This window comes from Ascidiella aspersa, chromosome 2 (genome assembly GCF_963924565.1).
Source record: "Ascidiella aspersa chromosome 2, kaAscAspe10.2, whole genome shotgun sequence".
Classification (NCBI taxonomy): domain Eukaryota; kingdom Metazoa; phylum Chordata; class Ascidiacea; order Phlebobranchia; family Ascidiidae; genus Ascidiella; species Ascidiella aspersa.
The window spans coordinates 24,538,852-24,553,570 of NC_139448.1; positions in this window are offsets into that span (position 1 = coordinate 24,538,852).

Consider the following 14,719-nt stretch of genomic DNA (forward strand, 5'->3'; position numbering starts at 1 on the left):
ATGAAAGGCAAGTCGCATGTGCATAGTTTCACTAGGCAAGCCACTTCCAACACAAATGTTGCACGCGCGGGACAATAGGGCGCAGCAGGGATGCCAGCAGCCGCCTCGTCGCGACGCGAGCTGGACAAAGCAAGCGAATATGAACGAATTCTGTATGAAAGTTTTTCTGCTGCTAGATGGCTGTCGTTAGCTACAAAGTGCTAAAACGCAATATTTCAGGTTTTTACCCACCAAGCAAAGGCCCCTGGGAGTGCAGCCTCATAAACTTTTACAAAGCACCTACATACCACTCTACGCCATGTCTGAAAATTTGAAGGTTCTACGATGTCTACTTTTTCTATAAAGCTTCGGACAAAACTCGGTCTGAAACATACCATAGGAAACCATAGGAAACCATAGGAAACCATAGGAAACCATAGGAAACCATAGGAAACCAAAAAAGAATAACGGCAAAAACAAGATATGTCCCGAAAATAAATTTTCGGCCCATATAACTAGACGGGGGTGCGGTTGTTGTATATTTTGTCAGGGGATATATTTTCAGGGCTTAGTGTTTATTTTCAATTTTTACTTTATTTTAATTTTTTTTTTTTAAATTTTTTTTTTAATATTTTGTATTGTGTACTTTATATTATATATTTTGTTTTTCATTTTCCTTAACTTGTTTCTGCAAGCAAAAACAGATATGGGCCGAAAACTTTCCCACTTAAAATATGCCTTTGGTGCGAAAGGGGTTCAAATATGGCGTAGAATTTGGGGAATGATCGAAACATATATTTGATAAATAGAATTTACTTAGATAATGCATATGGCTATTTTATTAAATTTTGACCAGCTTACGTGTTTGAAAATCAAATATTATCATTCTCTTAAAGACTAAAAATGGTTTAACGCCTATGGTTTGCTATACTTTTGCAAACTTTCACTAGGTAATTTTTTACCATAGCTTGGTCCGAGCAATCACTGTTAAAACAGGCTTTAAATCTGTCGTTTCAAACAATATGAAAAACACTATTACGTGCCTAATACGCAAACTATTAAATCGAAAGTTTTGCTAGATAAGTTTAGGCCTGATGTTGGTATGCTGGTTGGAGCAAGATGCACAACAGGTGCTAACAGAGAGGCGTAGACTGCCTTAAGATTTCGCATTTAAACTTGCGGCGGTAAATACACCCTATTGACACTTAATTATTAGGCGAAGCTTATCGCGAAGTAATTGGTCGCTCCAAAAAATGCTGCGCCGCATTTAAAGCAAGCATTATAAATGTGTCGCCGATATTCTGCCTTGAACATCCCTACTCGAAATGCTTCCCTCCGTTAATTGTACGGTGGATGAAACTTTATTCACGGCCTTACCTCTTTGTGTATTACCGCGACAATACGATGAAATACGATTTGGAGAATATTGGAAACATCGTATTTGGAGAATATTTGCTATTTGCACCTGTTCTGTATGTTACTTCAATCCAACATATCTACACACAATTATAAGTTGTGTATAATAATATAATAACTTATGGCTTTGAAGCGAAGGGGGTTCAAATATGGCGTAGATTTTGGCAAATGATCGAAACATACATTTGATCAATAAAAATTTACGTAGATAATGCTTACGGCCATGTTATTACATTTTGGTCAGCTAGCATGTTTAAAAAGTCAATATTTTCATTCTCTCTAAATGATTTAACGTCTATGGTTTGCTATACTTTTTCCAACTTTTACTGTGTAAATTTTTACCATGCCTTGGTCTGAGCAATCACTGTTGAAACAGAGTTTAAATCTGTAGTTTTTAGCAATATGAAAAACACTATTACGTGCCTAATACGCAAACTATTAAAAACAACGTTTATGTGCCTAATAAGCCACGTTTTATATTGAAAGTTTTGCCAATTTAAATCCAATAAACGCAAGATTTATTTATTTATGACGCCATGTTATGACGTAGCTTTGTAACGTCGTCGTTAAGAATGCGTTAAACTTAAGCTTTTTGTTGTTGCGGCCCTTGTATAATTATATTTGCTTAGACCTGGTGTTGATATGTTTGAATGGTGCAACAATTACAACATGTGCTAACAGAGATGTGTACACTGCCTGTAGGATTCGCATTTAAATTTGCGGTGGTAAAATATTTTGTGTTGTAAGAGCAATAGGTTTTTTTACTTAGAGAGGCCTCTTTATGAAAGGCAAGTCGCATGTGCATAGTTTTACTAGGCAAGCCACTTCCAACACAAATGTTGCACGCGAGGGACAATAGGGCGCAGCAGGGATGCCAGCAGCCGCCTCGTCGCGACGCGAGCTGGACAAAGCAAGCGAATATGAACGAATTCTGTATGAAAGTTTTTCTGCTGCTAGATGGCTGTCGTTAGCTACAAAGTGCTAAAACGCAATATTTCAGGTTTTTACCCCCCAAGCAAAGGCCCCTGGGAGTGCAGCCTCATAAACTTTTACAAAGCACCTACATACCACTCTACGCCATGTCTGAAAATTTGAAGGTTCTACGATGTCTACTTTTTCTATAAAGCTTCGGACAAAAGTCGGTCTGAAACAAACCATAGGAAACCATAGGAAACCATAGGAAACCAAAAAAGAACTAGACGGGGGTGCGGTTGTTGTATATTTTGTCAGGGGATATATTTTCAGGGCTTAGTGTTTATTTTCAATTTTTACTTTATTTTAATTTTTTTTTTTTTAATTTTTTTTTTAATATTTTGTATTGTGTACTGTATATTATATATTTTGTTTTTCATTTTCCTTAACTTGTTTCTGCAAGCAAAAACAGATATGGGCCGAAAACTTCCCCACTTAAAATATGCCTTTGATGCGAAAGGGGTTCAAATATGGCTTAGAATTTGGGGAATGATCGAAACATATATTTGATAAATAGAATTTACTTAGATAATGCATATGGCTATTTTATTAAATTTTGACCAGCTTACGTGTTTGAAAATCAAATATTATCATTCTCTTAAAGACTAAAAATTGTTTAACGCCTATGGTTTGCTATACTTTTGCAAACTTTTACTAGGTAATTTTTTACCATAGCTTGGTCCGAGCAATCACTGTTAAAACAGGCTTTAAATCTGTCGTTTCAAACAATATGAAAAACACTATTACGTGCCTAATACGCAAACTATTAAATCGAAAGTTTTGCTAGATAAGTTTAGGCCTGATGTTGGTATGCTGGTTGGAGCAAGATGGACAACAGGTGCTAACAGAGAGGCGTAGACTGCCTTAAGATTTCGCATTTAAACTTGCGGCGGTAAATACACCCTATTGACACTTAATTATTAGGCGAAGCTTATCGCGAAGTAATTGGTCGCCCCAAAAAATGCTGACGCCGCATTTAAAGCAAGCATTATAAATGTGTCGCCGATATTCTGCCTTGAACATCCCTACTCGAAATGCTTCCCTCCGTTAATTGTACGGTGGGTGAAACTTTATTCACGGCCTTACCTCTTTGTGTATTACCGCGACAATACGATGAAATACGATTTGGAGAATATTGGAAACATCGTATTTGGAGAATATTTGCTATTTGCACCTGTTCTGTATGTTACTCCAATCCAGCATATCTACACACAATTATAAGTTGTGTATAATAATATAATAACTTATGGCTTTGAAGCGAAGGGGGTTCAAATATGGCGTAAATTTTGGCAAATGATCGAAACATACATTTGATCAATAAAAATTTACGTAGATAATGCTTACGGCCATGTTATTACATTTTGGTCAGCTAGCATGTTTAAAAAGTCAATATTTTCATTCTCTCTAAATGATTTAACGTCTATGGTTTGCTATACTTTTTCCAACTTTTACTGTGTAAATTTTTACCATGCCTTGGTCTGAGCAATCACTGTTGAAACAGAGTTTAAATCTGTAGTTTTGAGCAATATGCAAACACGTTTATGTGCCTAATAAGCCACGTTTTATATTGAAAGTTTTGCCAATTTAAATCCAATAAACGCAAGATTTATTTATTTATGACGCCATGTTATGACGTAGCTTTGTAACGTCGTCGTTAAGAATGCGTTAAACTTAAGCTTTTTGTTGTTGCGGCCCTTGTATAATTATATTTGCTTAGACCTGGTGTTGATATGTTTGAATGGTGCAACAATTACAACATGTGCTAACAGAGATGTGTACACTGCCTGTAGGATTCGCATTTAAATTTGCGGTGGTAAAATATTTTGTGTTGTAAGAGCAATAGGTTTTTTTACTTAGAGAGGCCTCTTTATGAAAGGCAAGTCGCATGTGCATAGTTTTACTAGGCAAGCCACTTCCAACACAAATGTTGCACGCGCGGGACAATAGGGCGCAGCAGGGATGCCAGCAGCCGCCTCGTCGCGACGCGAGCTGGACAAAGCAAGCGAATGTGAACGAATTCTGTATGAAAGTTTTTCTGCTGCTAGATGGCTGTCGTTAGCTACAAAGTGCTAAAACGCAATATTTCAGGTTTTTACCCCCCAAGCAAAGGCCCCTGGGAGTGCAGCCTCATAAACTTTTACAAAGCACCTACATACCACTCTACGCCATGTCTAAAAATTTGAAGGTTCTACGATGTCTACTTTTTCTATAAAGCTTCGGACAAAACTCGGTCTGAAACAAACCATAGGAAACCATAGGAAACCATAGGAAACCAAAAAAGAACTAGACGGGGGTGCGGTTGTTGTATATTTTGTCAGGGGATATATTTTCAGGGCTTAGTGTTTATTTTCAATTTTTACTTTATTTTAATTTTTTTTTTTTTTAATTTTTTTTTTAATATTTTGTATTGTGTACTTTATATTATATATTTTGTTTTTCATTTTCCTTAACTTGTTTCTGCAAGCAAAAACAGATATGGGCCGAAAACTTCCCCACTTAAAATATGCCTTTGATGCGAAAGGAGTTCAAATATGGCGTAGAATTTGGGGAATGATCGAAACATATATTTGATAAATAGAATTTACTTAGATAATGCATATGGCTATTTTATTAAATTTTGACCAGCTTACGTGTTTGAAAATCAAATATTATCATTCTCTTAAAGACTAAAAATGGTTTAACGCCTATGGTTTGCTATACTTTTGCAAACTTTCACTAGGTAATTTTTTACCATAGCTTGGTCCGAGCAATCACTGTTAAAACAGGCTTTAAATCTGTCGTTTCAAACAATATGAAAAACACTATTACGTGCCTAATACGCAAACTATTAAATCGAAAGTTTTGCTAGATAAGTTTAGGCCTGATGTTGGTATGCTGGTTGGAGCAAGATGCACAACAGGTGCTAACAGAGAGGCGTAGACTGCCTTAAGATTTCGCATTTAAACTTGCGGCGGTAAATACACCCTATTGACACTTAATTATTAGGCGAAGCTTATCGCGAAGTAATTGGTCGCCCCAAAAAATGCTGACGCCGCATTTAAAGCAAGCATTATAAATGTGTCGCCGATATTCTGCCTTGAACATCCCTACTCGAAATGCTTCCCTCCGTTAATTGTACGGTGGGTGAAACTTTATTCACGGCCTTACCTCTTTGTGTATTACCGCGACAATACGATGAAATACGATTTGGAGAATATTGGAAACATCGTATTTGGAGAATATTTGCTATTTGCACCTGTTCTGTATGTTACTCCAATCCAACATATCTACACACAATTATAAGTTGTGTATAATAATATAATAACTTATGGCTTTGAAGCGAAGGGGGTTCAAATATGGCGTAGATTTTGGCAAATGATCGAAACATACATTTGATCAATAAAAATTTACGTAGATAATGCTTACGGCCATGTTATCACATTTTGGTCAGCTAGCATGTTTAAAAAGTCAATATTTTCATTCTCTCTAAATGATTTAACGTCTATGGTTTGCTATACTTTTTCTAACTTTTACTGTGTAAATTTTTACCATGCCTTGGTCTGAGCAATCACTGTTGAAACAGAGTTTAAATCTTTAGTTTTGAGCAATATGCAAACACTTTTATGTGCCTAATAAGCCACGTTTTATATTGAAAGTTTTGCCAATTTAAATCCAATAAACGCAAGATTTATTTATTTATGACGCCATGTTATGACGTAGCTTTGTAACGTCGTCGTTAAGAATGCGTTAAACTTAAGCTTTTTGTTGTTGCGGCCCTTGTATAATTATATTTGCTTAGACCTGGTGTTGATATGTTTGAATGGTGCAACAATTACAACATGTGCTAACAGAGATGTGTACACTGCCTGTAGGATTCGCATTTAAATTTGCGGTGGTAAAATATTTTGTGTTGTAAGAGCAATAGGTTTTTTTACTTAGAGAGGCCTCTTTATGAAAGGCAAGTCGCATGTGCATAGTTTTACTAGGCAAGCCACTTCCAACACAAATGTTGCACGCGCGGGACAATAGGGCGCAGCAGGGATGCCAGCAGCCGCCTCGTCGCGACGCGAGCTGGACAAAGCAAGCGAATATGAACGAATTCTGTATGAAAGTTTTTCTGCTGCTAGATGGCTGTCGTTAGCTACAAAGTGCTAAAACGCAATATTTCAGGTTTTTACCCACCAAGCAAAGGCCCCTGGGAGTGCAGCCTCATAAACTTTTACAAAGCACCTACATACCACTCTACGCCATGTCTGAAAATTTGAAGGTTCTACGATGTCTACTTTTTCTATAAAGCTTCGGACAAAACTCGGTCTGAAACATACCATAGGAAACCATAGGAAACCATAGGAAACCATAGGAAACCATAGGAAACCAAAAAAGAATAACGGCAAAAACAAGATATGTCCCGAAAATAAATTTTCGGCCCATATAATAACGGCAAAAACAAGATATGTCCCGAAAATAAATTTTCGGCCCATATAATAACGGCAAAAACAAGATATGTCCCGAAAATATATTTTCGGCCCATATAATAACGGCAAAAACAAGATATGTCCCGAAAATAAATTTTCGGCCCATATAATAACGGCAAAAACAAGATATGTCCCGAAAATAAATTTTCGGCCCATCAAGTCAAGTCATTTGAAAAAAAAGTAACTTAAGTCAAGGCATTACCTTAAGTCATTACCACACTGTCACATATACAAAGTGGCTTTGTTTCAACTGAACTTTTGAATAAAGGTGTTTTTGAGGAGGTTGAGCGACAGTCAACAAAGCATTTTATAAATGACAATCCTGGCGAATTTTTTGCAGCATCTTAACTATAGGCAGCAAAACTTCAACAACTTGACATAAAAATATTTCTCTACAAAAAACAACTACCGCTCATCAACTGACAAAAAGTGGCCCACGCCTAACTCCCCATGGAGAAGCAAGCGCAAAGCGGGAGCTGTAGCCGATCCTTTTGTTGAGCTCAGCTTTACTCCAAGTTTAAGGGAAGCCCATTAAAGTGAGACAGACGATGCCATCCTTCATTTTACCATCCTAAGAAGGCTTTTTCTACTTAACCCCTGGACTTATGCGTGCTGCTTGTTTTCTGCTAGTTTGCAGCGTTTACTATACTTCTGCCTTATTCTTTCGCAACGAACACAACGACCTCCAAACAAACAACCGACATATAAATCTCTAAAAAAAAGTACACAGCGACAAGACTAGACAAACAAAAATCTATAGCTGGCAGCGGCCGTTGGTGTGTAACTGTTAAGTGGATCGAGCGAGAAACGTTGCAATTGTCCGTGTCATGTCATACACTCTCAAATGGCAACTTCCACAAAATTAATAAATTCGTTTAAGTGCCCATTGTTTGTTTTAGGTCATTTTACATAGTATTTCAACAAACATATCTTAATCCGATTTGGAATTGTGACATAGCAAACAAATCGATGTAATATGGATGCTGATTTACATAATTGCATTGCCAAACTAACATTTGGCGAACGAAAACCACAGATATCAAACAACTTTTGTATAATATACCACAGACTTCGACGACATCCCAATACATCAATGTAATAGGACTAATTGCCAACGGCTATGCTCTCATGCGCGGTATGCAGTAAAGTAGCACATTACTAAAGGCAGCACGAGGCCATGTGCCCAAACACTATATTTTTTCTAGAACGTAAATGCAACTTTTTTGCGCTTCCGGCGATCTTCGTTGTGTTGTTAGTTGTTTTCGCCAGTTTTGGTTGATTCTATTTATACCGTGCAGTGTAAACTCAAAAACTGAGAGTTTAATTTATTTTCAATTAGACCAGTGGTTAAAACGTTTTAAATGTGTGGCAATAACATGTTAGGCAATAATTGATTACATAATGTGAATTTTTTACTTTTTTGCTGATTGCCACTGTTACCAATAAATATCAAAGATTGAGATTACTTGTTGAACCTTATTTTTTATAGAGATGTCACAATGTATCCTGTTTTAATGCGACGCATTAGCAACACACTTAACCCAAAAACACCGAATGTACATCGAAAATAAGGGTAAAAACGAAAATGGAATATATTAAAGAATACAGAATAAATTGATTTACTGTTGTTGCATTGGATCGCAATAATAATAAGAGAACTTCTCTGTGGAAAAGTATTGGCTAATAGTATAGCGTCAGCAAAATTACAGGAAGGTCTAAACCAGTTGTTCTTAATTAACCGGAGCGGCGCCAAACAATTTTCAAGGGGGCGCAAACTCTACTCAAAATATCTAACTTAGTTTCATGTTGCGTTTGTTGTTAATTTTTTCATGATGTCCTGTACTTTAGATTAAAATTACACATGTGTAAATAAGTAACTGAAGAAATGCTCATAATTTTGCGATTTGCGAACATAATTTCTCGTTTTTGTGAGAATATTTGCTACTTATTACGGCCGATTTGGGCTGTGTTAGTCATAACAGTATGATAACTTGATAGAGAACTAAATTGTGCGAAGGGGTTGGGCACCATGTTGTCGCACTAATATGTAACCGAAAAATGCTGATTTTGATTTAGTATGATACTTATGTTATATCTAAGGGAGCGCGGTAGTAAAAAGTTTAGACCAAGTCAATAAAGTGAACTTAAGACACTGTTTTTTAATGACTTAATTTGACTTGAAATTAGGGGTTTTCATTTAATATTTTATATTAAAATTGAGCTATTTAGAGCAAGCGTTTTGCTAATAAAACGATTAGATTGGTACGCCTACATGTTTTTTTTGTTATTTTTAATTGAATTATTGCTTATAAAAATCGGACTAGATTTCGTATTTTAATGGTTTATCATTGCTTTATTATTGTATTAGTGGTTTGGCTTGGTGACTTGCAGTAATAACGACTTAACTCGGACTGGACTTGGGCAACATAATGACTTTGACTGGGACTTGATTTGCTATCTTTTCGACTTGACTTTGACTTAAGTAATTTCGACATTAGGCCTATATCTATGATGCCATCGACATGGACCCAAAAAAAAGGACATCCGAAAAATTAGATTAGCATTTAAAAAACGTTTTTGGACATGCATTGTGTTTATACGAGCCGTGTCATATCACATTCCATATTTTTTGCCAGAAAAATGTGCTCCAGCAATTTATCAAGGTTTGTGGTCAGTTTTTCATTCTATTCCTATTAATGTTGCTTGAAGAACGCTATTTTTGAAAGCTGACATGTAATCAACGCGATCGACCAGGTAAAATTTGGCGTCGAGTGGTCGAACCGTCGGTCGCGATCGACGTGTTTGCCACCCCTTCTTATAGCTTTTACTGCCTTAGTCCAAATGTCGACTGCACTGAATCCATTTCCTTTCATTAACAATCACTTCGCAATAAATGCTGCCTTCGCCGCACCCTATTCTGTTGTAGCCTAAACAGCAGTAGAAGTAACTTTGTACTGCTAAAATGTCGCCAGCTGCTCTATCCTATGGTACGGACTCCAGCCCAGATAAGAACAACATCAACGTCAGAATAAAACACAGTTCGGAATAGACCAAAATAGGAATACCTGATAGTCGTAGTAGGCCTACCGTCTAAAAATCGAAATAAGTCCGAAATACGTCGGCATAAGACCTAAACGGTCAGAATCGGGCCTAAAGAACACTTTACCTAACCCCAAACCCCACCCCTAAGTACATCACTATAACTCCCCTATACTAATTTTAACCCTAACCCATTACCCACCAATAACCCGAAACAGAATAAAAAATTCGGTGCCAAAACAGCGGCGCCCTGACGACGCCGATCAGACTAGGGCGTCCAAACGTAGTCACAAAAACGGCCGATGCCAGACCGACGGCCTCCGATTGTCCAAACCCCTCTCCATACACTATACAGTTTCAGGCGTTATTTAGGCCATTTATAGGTCTTATTCCGAAAAATTCAGAACTTATTCTGATGAATTTAGGCCTTTTTCCAAATAATTTAGGACGTATTCCGACAGATTTAGGTATTATTCTGACGAATTCGATCTAATTGTGTACTAGATATTAATTCGTAGTTAGCTTTATTATGTCGTTGGTATTAATACTATATGGTATTATTGATTTTTCTGCTTTAGGTATTGTTGCTTTTTACGTCTTATTGTGTGTTCCCCCTGGTACAGCAGCCTCCACTGCCCTAGCTATCTCACCACTTAGAAGTCAAATCCTGTGCCATGTACGCCACGCCTACGGGGTAGCCTACTTTTCATTTATGATGTCATAAAATCTCAGCGCAAAAGAATAATTTAAGGATTATGCAACACCGGATAACAGAGGAAAACGATCAAACTTCTCTAATAGTTGGAAATCAGACAAAATAAGGACACGTGTCAAAAATAAGGAGATTTAGGTTTTCTAAGACCTGGCACTTAAAAATAAGGACAAATCTTAGAAATAAGGGCGGTATGGCAACACTGTCTATAGATGCTAATTTAAGGAGTTTATACTTTCTATTAAATATTATATTGTTGGCCTACACTAAAATTGTAGAACATATTACAAGCAAATCGAGACAAAGTTTGGATAAGCATATCAGAAAAAACGTTTATTTTAAGTGTTATCAATTATAAGCCGTGGAATCGACAATGTATATCTTTTGATCTGCCGTAATGAAGAACTACTTATCAACGATTCCGGCATACGCCAAAAATTTGCCCAAGAACACGGTAAAAACTGTTATAAAGCAGAATACTATAATGCGTTTGGAAATAAGAATCTCCAAGCATATCGAATTAATTGGGCCAGTATTTAAACGTACCTATATATTTCGCCTCTTATAAGGTGTTCTCTGTCTTTTATCCCTCTACATGCTTGTTGTATCGTAAACAATTTTTCCAGAGACGGATCTGGTCATGACCCCGCTAAATTCGATTTTTGGCCAGTTTTAAATACTAAAACGGAAATTGTTTTCGCGCTCAGCGCGAATCTCTTTTGTCTTTCTCGTATGTTCCGCTCGATTTTTGGCAACTTTACAGACAAATAGTGTTTTCTGCACTGTGGCACTCTCTCCAACGAAAGTTTAACAAACTTAGCCTAATATTTGCATATTTTTGCGCGTCGAAAGTATTCCGTCTATAAAATATGAAAGAAATAGCGACCGTTTTCTAAACTCTGAAATACCGATTCACCTTTTGTCAAGCTAATTTAGTTAATGCCATGTTTTTAATCTTAACTTTTAAGTCAACGCGCCCAACAATTTGAAACGCCAATATATAAAGCAGTGTACTTCTTTTGTATGTACTTCTTTTTTTTTATTTTCCACATTCATGGGTGCAATTTTTTAATTAAAAGAAGTTAAAAAAATTATGAAATAAGATTATTGCTTGATCTATTCTTAACGCAGGTTAGCAATACCAAGACGTCTTATAATAAGATAGGTCAATAACATTAGTAAATTTCAATTGATGGAACGTATAATTTACCACATTAACGGTAAGAAACACAATATCTGTAGCAACATGTCAACTACCGATACTGTTTTTTGCAGAGAAAACTACGGTACTTTAACGTAGAAGCTTTCAGCAGAATGCGCGTAATAATTGCCTTTATTATGATACAAACGACGTAATAATGACTTTTTACAACGTGGTTGAATACAGTTTGTATTCCACGTTGTAAAAAGTCATTATTACGTCATTTTTTTATATATATACTTTAGATGGGGTTTAAACTTGTCAAGTTTTTAAAAGAATTGCAAACTTCGAAACCGAATTTCGAGGCCCCTTGACGTTGAGGCCCTAGGCTTCAGCCTGCCTAGCATATTGGTAAATCCGGCCCTGGGGGTGGGCAATTATTTTTAACAGCGGGCAGCATGAGAAAGTTAAAACGTTGTAGCGGGCCAACCGTTGACTTTTTCGGTTCAGGTTCGGTTCGGGTTCAAGGATTTTTTCGGAATCCGGTTCAGCTCCGGTTTCGGTTCAGAGGAATTTAAAAGTTCCGGTTCAGCTCCGGTTCAACCATCGTTATTTCAAAACCGGTTTATGTTCTGGTTCAGATACAATATAATATTTACGGGTTCGGTTAAGGTTCAGGTACTTTCAAATTATTCAGTTCAGTTCCGGTTCCGTTCCGGTTCGACTCCCTGTTTCAAATACACACAATATGACGTCATACTATGACGCTATAAAAAATAACTAACTTATTATTACGTTTAGAGTTGTGCGAAAATTTGCAATTTAAGTCGAATTTAAAAAAAGGTCGCAAAACGTTGCGCGAAGCGCAAAAAAATTTGAGACTATTCTAAAATGCAAACTTATGTTACATTCAGAGAGGGACGTGACGCATTGAGCACAAATTAAAAATGTACATGCTTGATATGTTAGTGTTTATCCATCGAATGAAACACGCAACATGACATTAACCAAATTAGATTGACAAAATGTGAAACGGTATATTTCAGAGTTCAGAAAACCGTATATATCTTGTTCGTATTTTAGAGGCGTAGTATTTTCGACCGAAGCGAAAATAATTTCCGTTTTAGTATTTAAAACAGGCTAAAAATCAAATTTGGCCAGGTCATTACTAAATCCGTTCCTGGAAAAAGTGTTTACGATACAACCAAATATGTAAAAACTCGCAACGAAAATAAGCCGCGGGCCGGACTAAACTGGTTGGCTGGCCGGATCCGGCCCGTGGACCGCATGTTGTCCATGTCTGTATTAAATCGATTTATCAGTTTCGCATGCGCACACTTCGAAATCGTGTAGTTTTACCTAGTCTTTCTCGAATACGATTCCACAGTCCTGCTGTGAACACTTTTGGCACGCGTGCCAGGGGTTGCCGACCCCTGGTATAGACCCATGACTTAGTTGCCTTATCCGGATGATGACCCCCCCCCCCTTTTTTTTTGTTAATAAAATAGATAGCGAAAAAAACGAACAAGAAAAACAAATCAAAATAGTGAAGCTCTCAAGCAGCTAACGACCATTTACTTTTGTGTTTTGTCATACTTCCTCTTTTTAAAGCCGAATATCGCTCGGAAGTTCGCACAGAAGATAGCAACAGTAAAAAGCGTAACATAGTCGGGACAGTGCCGGCATATTTACATTGATAAAAAACATATCGCGCGCATAAAAGGACACAATTCACAAATGTTTTGCACGGTTCGTTTTTGTGCACTCCAAAGAGTAATTGCTCGCGGGAAAAAACACACGATATTCGTAGTTTAGTACTTAACCAAGCACTCACGTTTTCCCAGTATAGACACGTAACAGGACACAAATAAAACAAGTGGTACAGGGTTTCCGTGGCCTTTTTGCAAAAAGTACATTGGTTAGATTCGGTTTTACCGAACGAATAAAGGGAGTCATTTGTAACAATTGCGCCCAAGTTAAACTTTATCTGAAAGCTTCTTAGTTTGTTTTCGATTGTTGAATTGTAGAGGTTGCGGTAAATTTTCTCCCATGGCAGACGTGCACTCCCGCAATTTAAGGTCCAGTGCCATTTTAATTGAGCTTTTGGAGGAAAGAGAATTGTTGTTTGTATTTTTTCGTAAACCGATTTGGTGGAGTTATACTGCTGGATAAATAATTTTAATGTTTGGGTTCTATACGATCGGGACGTTGTTGCGCTACCCGACTCCCATTCTTCTGGGAGACTCGATATTAATTTTATGAATTGGACAAAATCTGTGTTGTTAGGTGTAAAGTTAAATTTATTTACTAATGTGTCATATTGTAGATACTCGCCGTTTCTATTCAATAAATCCTGGTGAAAGATTATATTGGAATGTATAAGTGATGGCATAAAAAAAACTTTTGAGCGGAATTTTACTTTTTGTTTAGCCAAAGCGGACGGCTGTTTGACTTTGGATCTATAATTTCCAAGAGTTGTTTGCACGCCATCATTGCGCAACGTAACGTTCGCATAGCAAGTATACGCCTTGTGATTGCATTGTTTGTTCCTATGTTCCCATTAAGAAGCGCTTCTAATCTGTTACCTTGGATCAAGGGGCCTTCGATTTGTTTCCAATCAGCTTCCGCGTTTTCGTCAAGTAGTTTAGAGATCCATTTCGTATGTAAGGCTAACAAGTAATTATCTATATTGATCATTCCTAAAGTTGGAGAGAGAGGGTCTCCCTGGCGTACGCCACGTTCAACGTTAAACGATTTTGATAAAAAGTTGTTGTTAACAATTACGCACGAAGGATTTTGGTAAAAACATTCGATCAATTTAATAATCTTGTCCCCGAACCCGAAAGCAGCTAAGGCTGTATATATGAAGTCCCAGTTTACCGTGTCAAAGGCCTTGAACATGTCTAAAGACAGTATCGCGCCAGGTATGTCGTAATAGTCGGCGCAGTCAATGATATCGAACAAAAGACGAATATTAGTGCCTATGTATCGTTTTGGAATAAAACC